The 8,055-nt window shown below is 39.4% G+C and overlaps 1 long non-coding RNA gene across 1 annotated transcript; it reads right to left on the reverse strand.

Annotated features, from left to right (window-relative positions):
• Window positions 1–4,672: 4,672 nt before the first annotated feature.
• On the reverse strand, window positions 4,673–5,577 carry LOC121648171. The gene is made up of 3 exons (XR_006011924.1): window positions 5,449–5,577; window positions 5,051–5,056; window positions 4,673–4,705 (listed from the first exon to the last, which is right to left on the reverse strand). It is a non-coding gene; the product is annotated as an uncharacterized LOC121648171 (long non-coding RNA).
• Between the last annotated feature and the right edge of the window lie 2,478 nt (window positions 5,578–8,055).

Raw genomic sequence — 8,055 nt, forward strand, 5'->3', positions numbered from 1 at the left:
ACTTATGTCTTTTCATCTTCTCACAACCACCTTTAATCCTGGCTGGGACGAGTGTTTAATTATTCACAAAGCATTATGTCCAGACTTTTCAGGAGGATTTATTCCAGGTGTGTTGCCATTACCTTAGTCATAGTCACTGATCTTCAGTCGATCTTTTCTCTCGTCCTAATACAGCCCGAGAGGTATTGACTTGGCTGATAGTTAGGAAATTAATTAGTCATACAAAATACTTTAATAAAAAGTAATCGGGTTTAATGAAGTGCAAACACTTCACATAACTGTCATTTAGTAAAAACTCCTCTTTAAATAACAGGAAGCAGAAATAAAATCTACTGTTAGAAACGCATATTATCAAGTTTGTTGTGACATTTCTTTATGTTTATGTCTTTAAGGAAGTTAAATCTGAACACAAAGAGCCCACATTTTCTTAATTGTTTTATTAATTGCAATACATGATGTACCATTTTCCCACAAGAATCTGCTACTAAAACAAAACAAGTGTGGATTATGAGGTGAAAAAGCTTTTTGTTAACTTTTTATTTCTCATGTATAGCTATATTTTTTTTTCCATTTTCGCATCCTTCTGTCTGTTTTTCTGTTGTTTTACCTCTGAATGTCACTTGTCTCACCTCTGCAGGTGGCCGAACAGCTGCTTAGAGAAGCAGAGTCCTCTGATCCAGACTCGCACCTGGACAAGACGAAACAAACCACAGCAGCAGCAGCAACAACAAAGGAAGCACAAAGGGTGACTGTTGTTCAGCTGTGTCGACAAATTTATTTCCAGGTCTTTTGTTATTAAAGTAGGACCTATAATAACAATAAAGATGAAGATAATTTTAATCTTGACATTGATTAAGGCAGCTGTAAGGCCTTACTGCAACATCCTCCTCTCTCAAAAGTTGCTTCTTCTCTCTGCAGCCTCTGTCCATCAGATGTGATCCATGCATTTTCCTTCTGTGCAAACAAAACCTCTGAATACACAACATAAATAAGATGAATAAAATGTGAGGGGTGTACTTAAAACAAGATTAATGGCATCTTAAGTCAAAGCTTTCAGTCTAGTGACCTTGCTAGATCACCATGGTAACACATACTGAACATATAACTTGTCAGGAGTAATCTTGTTCAGGATTCTGGATTAAATAAAATGTAAAGAGCAACATTTCAACATTGTTTTTCTTGCTGATATCACAGGCAGAAAATACAACTTAAATTGAATCATTAAGAACTGTTAAATCTCTGCTGATGACTACAACCAAACTAAAAGTGCTTACTTAAAGCAGCAGTACTGAACTTTAGCAGATTTTCACACTGTTGTGCCTCCCTAACAATGACAAATTCCGCATCCTGTCTCTTCTCTGAGCTCTCTCCTGCCAGTTAAAGTCAGTCTGATGTTTACTTGTCTGTTCCCTCTCTGTTTTTCTCCAGTAATGTTCTCTTGGGTTTCTCTGCTGAATCAGCCAAGTTTTGGAAAGCTGTGCTGATGTGCTGATGTCCATTTGCCCCCATGTGACAAGGTCCGTCAAAGCAAAACACAACTGTAACATGATTCCCCAAAGCGGAAAAAAAGTTGTGAAGTTGAGTTTCTCATTCTGGGGACACTGCAGGGCTCCAGGGATGTACTGAATGAATGCTAGTGTACCACCAAACAACTTAAAGGGTGGGAAAGTTCTGTAGCATTGCTTTAAATCAAAAACAAAACATTATATATATTTAAACAGGCCCTCTTAGGGCTTCAAAGAGGACTGACTTTTCTCTTTTGTAAAAAAAAAATGTCTTAAAACTTAGAACTTAAAGAACCAAATAATAACTATTAAGGCGTTTTAATTACAAAAGCAACTTACAACCAAATTACAGTAAATGGACTGTGCTTCTAGAGCTCTTTTCTTGTTTTAATTGCCTGTTAAAAGCTGTTTAACACAACATACCACATTCACCAAAACGTGCACACACTCACTTTAGTATATATATATTCTTTTGTACACGTTAATATAGAAGGCAATGTGGGCTTCACTGTCTTACCTAAGGACACTGAGGAAGGCAGGAATCAGTCCATCATGTAATAATAATATATAATAATAACATAAATTATATTATATTATATTATATTATATTATATTATATTATATTATATTATATTATATTAATTTTATATTATATTATATTATTATAATATAATTTATCCCTGAGATTAATCAATTATGTTTAATTTAGATTTACTTTAATTTTTTGAGCTGTAAAGCTTTGAGCCCTTTGCATATTTTCTGTCTTATCTCAAAAATTGCGCCCCCATAACGAAATGAGTACATTTCTGCAATCACAAGGTAAATTCAAATACTTTTGGAGTCATAGTTAAAGGAAGACATGAGAAATTTTTAGGAGTAAATATTAGTATATGTGTTCCTGGGGAAGAATAAATGAAGATGGCACATAGAACAAAATAAAAAAAAAGTTTAAGGCTTGCCTAAAAAAATCCCCAATGCAAAAGGATAATAAAACTACTTTCTAAACTACCATAAGATCATAGTACAATATGTTATCTCTTTATCAACTCTGATAAAGTGAAGCAGAACAAATATTTTAGATTTTAGGTTAGCTTCCTTGTGTGGGAGATTTTAGCACAGATAGTTTAGGGGAAGTCTCCATTTAGTCATTTTAAGTGACAGGCATTGAGACAGATGAGGAGCCAACCATGACTCTGGTGTTATTTTAATTAAAGGCGAAATAAGTAGCATTGACAACTAGTGTTTCAAATCAGAACTGCAGTCGAAAGAGAAAAACACAGAGAGCAGGTAGTTGTTGTAAACTAACAGGCCACCAATTTACTCCACTAATACATCCATACAGTCACACAAATTCATTTAATGAGTGCCGAGAAATAAAATAGACTAAAATCTTTGTAAATCAAGATAAACTTTTCGGTTAATTTAGGCAAAATTCCAGTGCTTGCCTGTCGAGGAGAAACTTTGCCAGCTCAGACTTCTCCACCTTTCAAAAGATTGTCCAATATTGATCCTCGTTTTATTCCGTTTTTTAGCAGGATGCCGAGGCTTTTTAGGTTTTTCTGAAACTATTTCTGGTCAGCTTCTTTTACTAGCATTCATACCTGCACGCTGCTGCTCTTTTGTCAACATAAAATACCAAACGCTGCCGTGTTGATGTTAGGCAACTGTGGGGAGTCGGATATAATTGGTTAAGGAACCAGGAAGTTGGAACGAGCAACACAGTGCACCCAAGTTATTCCAGCACGGAACTCTTATTTTGAAGGAGAAAAACTTGACAAAGACATTGTTGATGTAGGAAACAGACTGTTTATATGGAACCTTCCTTTTGTCCCTCGCAGCAAATGAGAACATTTGAAATTATTTTTATAGAAATTATTCAGCCTTTAATGTAATCATAATGTTTCATCATTTAATCTCAGTTGAAGGAACCAGAAAACAAATTGATCCATAATGTGATTTTCTCATTGCACATGCATATTTCTACTTTTTCACAAGTCTTTCTGTATACACTCAGGCATGCATCTGAATGTGTGTGTGTGGATGTTTAAGGCACATTGTGTGTGTCTGTGTATGTGTGGGCAGAGGTTAATTTAGCCCAGCAGTGAAGAGCCCTTGATAAAGAGCAGCCTGATCCCTGTTTAATTACCTTCCGTCTGCGTTTCATTGGCAAACCCTGGGTCATAAGAGTGTGTCTGCATGCGTGTAATGAATGCAGGATTTCTCTCCAAGCAGGGACGGATACACACCGCATGCTCAATGGAGTGGGAATGTCGACTTACATGACATTTATCCATGGGTGTAAAGTCAATTCAAGACTTTACATCCAAGGTTTTACTTTAAATATTGTACGCTTGTTTGTGTCAAAACAATCAGCATAATTTTAGTGAACAACTGTTTCTATGATGCTTCACATGAAATCACAATTGTTTCACAACCTCTACGCACCTAGTTGAAACCAGCATCTTTACAAATAAACTATCAAGATAGCAAATGTATCAAAAGCAGCTATTAGGCCAATCACTAATGAAGCATTTATAACACTTTCAAGGGCAACAGACACATAGGAAATGTGGATGTGCATTCGTTGCTAGGTTGTCTATCAAAATCAGAAGCCTCAAAATACCTTAAACCTCAGCCAATCACATGGCAGCAAGTCAACACATTTAATCATGTAGACATGGTACAGACGACTTGCTGAAGTTCAAACTGAGCATCACAATGAGTAAGAAAGAGGATTTAAGGGACTTTGAATGTGGCATGGTAGTTGGTCTGAGAATTTCAGAAACTGTTGATCTCCTGGGATTTTCACACACAACCATTTCTAGGGTTTACAGAGAAAATATCAATATAAGGCAAAAAGGACGTCAAATAAGCACTGGTTCCAACCAAGGTATGCAGAGTAGCATCTCTGAACACAAAACACGTCCAACCTTGAAGCAGAAGGAGATGGAAAGCCGTTACTGGTCTGATGAGTCTCCATTTCAGCTCCACATTCAAATGCTAGCATGAAAACATGGATCCATCCTGCCTTGGATCAATGCTTCAGGCTGCTGCTGATGTAATGGTGTAAGGGGATGTTTTGTTGTCTTACATTGGGCCCCTTAGTACCAACGTGGCCTGGTTTAACCACCACAGTCTACCTGAGTATTGTTGCTGACCATATCCATCCCTTTATGACCACAGTGTAGCATCTTCTGATGCTACTTCCAGCTGTCATGCTCTGTGGTACGGGGCCCAGGTTTCCCAGCTGCCCTGAAGGCATCTTCCCCTCACTCATGCCTGATTGCTTATGTGCTCTACCTGCGCTGAGCGCTTTATATACCTGCCTGTTACAACTCTTACCTGCCAGATCATCTTGGTTCATCCCAGTACGTATCCAGCCTTTGTATTCCTGCCTGTCTGCCTGTCTGTCGTTGACCCTCTTGTCTGGATTTGGTTTTCGCCTCTGCCTGCCCCCTGTCTGGTACTCTGCTTGTGTTTGTTTGGATCTCCTGGTTCACTGACCTCTGGAATTGATTACAGGATTTAGATATCGGATCACGGACTCAACTCTCCTTGCCCCCACGAGGATTCTCTGGACTCCCCGCTGTCAGCCTGGTCAGCGGTCCGACCTGTGGTTTATTTTCCACCTTCTAACCTCTCTTTTGCTCAGCAGCTTCTCCCACACCACACAGCGGATTCCTCCTTGGAGCCCCTCTACCCTGATCATGAGACAATCCTCCTTCACCTGCTGGATCTCACTCTGCTGGTACGTCAGCCCGTACAATAGTGCACTGTCACCTGCCACTCCCTGCTTCCTAACTCCTGTCTCCTATATCTGCAGAAGACAGACCATAGAGAAGACCGGATTGCACATTATATCATTTGTGTACAAATAAATGTTTGTAACCCTTCCCTGGGATTCTGAGCCTTTTTCTGAGTCCCAACCTGTCTGCGCCCTGACACCAGCAGGATAAAGCACAAAGTCACAAAGCTCAGATCATCTCCACCTGCTTTCTAGAACATGACAATGAGTTCATTGGACTCCAATGGTTTCCACAGTCACCAGATTTCAATCCAGTAGAGCAGCTTTTGAATGTGGTGGAACGGGTGATTAATTAAAAACCTTCTTTTGATGAAAATCTTTATGATGGTCGGGTCTATGATTTGACCCTGGTAATTACTATGGACTCCCTGCTGTGAGGGCGGAGAAGCAAACGTACATAGAGTGAAAGAAACAAGCAGAGACGTGTGGAGAAAGTTGGTCAGCAGGTTGGAGACGAGAATGGGAGAAGTGTGTGCACTCAGAAGGAGTTGAGAGGCAGATGTGGGGGCAGATAAGAGATGGAAAGGTTCCAGAAAAAAGGGGAGAATGAGGGAGGAAGGGGGAGATGGTGAGTGATGACGGGGCGTCCCTGCAGCGCTCTCACACAGAGAAACAACTGTGACTGAACACTAATAAAAACAAACACACAAATGTGGACACAGTTCTGCGCACACTCTTACTTTCTATCGATGTTGCATGAAGTCATTATGATGGATGACACAAGGAGAGGAAAACTGTGCAACTCTGTGTGCACCTAATTATATTTGAGCTGCTGCTCTTGTAAATCTAATAATTTTGAGATTTTTCTGATGTGGTTAACTCTATATATTTTATACTTTTTATACCTTCACTCTAGAAAGAAATGCACACATTCACCCAAGACGACACACACACCCACACACACACACACAGATGCTTGCAGATATCAGCAAACAGAATGCTTTATCAGATCCACATAAACGCACGCCACTTCTTGCGATGCAGCCTCTACTCTGAGCTAATGGGTGATGTCGGGACCAAAATAACCGTAATTTAATTAGGCCTAATAAAACGGCTGAGTGCAGCAATCAGCGACCCATCACTGGGACGGGAAACGCTACAAGAATTAAATGACTGCGCATGGATGTGTATTAAAAAGCGCTAATAACATAATTACACACACAACAGCTCGTCTTGTCACCGTTAAACAATGCTGGCAGAATGCTAATGGCTGTCCCGTGCAGCTTTAATTGTCTTTCTCCTTTAATTTACTTTGCCTGTTTTATTCCATCACCTCATCTCTTCCCCTTCCTTCACTTCCCCACCCCTCTTCTTTCTGTTAGAAGACTGATGATGATAAATAGAGCCAACAGATAAAAGAAACACAATTCACCGACTCTGCAGGGTATGGCGGCAGCTTGTTTTAAAAAATTGACTTTGTTTTAATCACGGCATCGCAGAAACAACACAGCTGTTATTTAAAGGCTTGTCTCTTATTACAAATGACCAATTATTCAAACGAATTAACAGAAATTAAATTAATTAGACATTAAATACATAATGTATTTAAAATTTACAACCCCAATTCCAAAAAAGTTGACTTTGTTTGAAAGATAAAAAAACAAAAACAAAAAACAAAACAAACAAACAAAAAAAACAATGCAATGATTCTAAATCTCATTAACTCATATTTTATTCCCAGTAAAAGATAAACAACACATCAGATGTTGAAACTGAGACATTTTATCTTTATATGAGCTCATTTTGAAAATGATGGCAGTAAGGCTAGAACAGAATAGAAATTGGCACAAATAAAATACAACTAATTAGGTTAATTGGCAACAAGTCAGTAACATGACTGGGTATAAAAAGAACCATTATAAAGAGTCAGAGTCTCTCAGATGGACAGAGGTTCAGCAATCTGATACAGAGTGGTTCTAAAAATTGTGGAACAATTTCAGAGAAATGTTCACCATAAAATTGTGAAGACTTTAAAGATCCTACGTTCTACGGTTTAGAATATCAAAAGATTTAGAGAATCAGGAGGAATCTCTGTGCGCTTTGGGCAAATTGGATGCTGGTGATCTTGGGGTCCTCCGGAAGCACTGCATTAAAACCAGACATGATTCTCTACTGGAAACCACTGCATGGACTCAGGAAGACTTCCAGAAACCATTGTCTGTGAACACACTTCAAGCTCCATCATGCAAAGATGAAGCCAGATGTGAACAAGATCCAGAAACACTGCTTTGGACAGAGCTCATTTAAAATGGCCTGAAGCACAGTGGAAAACTGTTCTGTGGTCAGATGGATGAAAATGTGAAATAGTTTCTGGAAAGTATGGACGGCGTGCCCTACAGACTAAAGAGGAAAGGGAGCATCCAGCTTGTTATCAGTTGAATCAGGTGAAAAGCTGCATCTTTTAAGGATATGGGGCTGCATTAGTGCCTGTGGCATGGGCAGCTTTCACTGCTGTGAAGCTCCATTGATGCTGAAAAGTACATGGAGGATTTAGAGCAACATCTGCTCCCATTTAGACAACGTCTCTTTCAGGGATGACCTTGCAGATTTCAGCAAGTCAATGCTGAACCACATCCTGCATCCATCACAGCAGCATGGCTTCACAGGAGAAGAGTCTGGCTGCTGAACTGGTCTGCCTGCAGTCCAGACCTTTCACCAATACTAAACATCTGGAGCATCATGGAAGCAGAAATCCAGCAACCAAGGTCCAGGATTGTAGAGCAGCTAGAATCCTGCATCTGACCA

The sequence above is a fragment of the Melanotaenia boesemani genome, chromosome 10 (assembly GCF_017639745.1).
Source record: "Melanotaenia boesemani isolate fMelBoe1 chromosome 10, fMelBoe1.pri, whole genome shotgun sequence".
NCBI lineage: Eukaryota > Metazoa > Chordata > Actinopteri > Atheriniformes > Melanotaeniidae > Melanotaenia > Melanotaenia boesemani.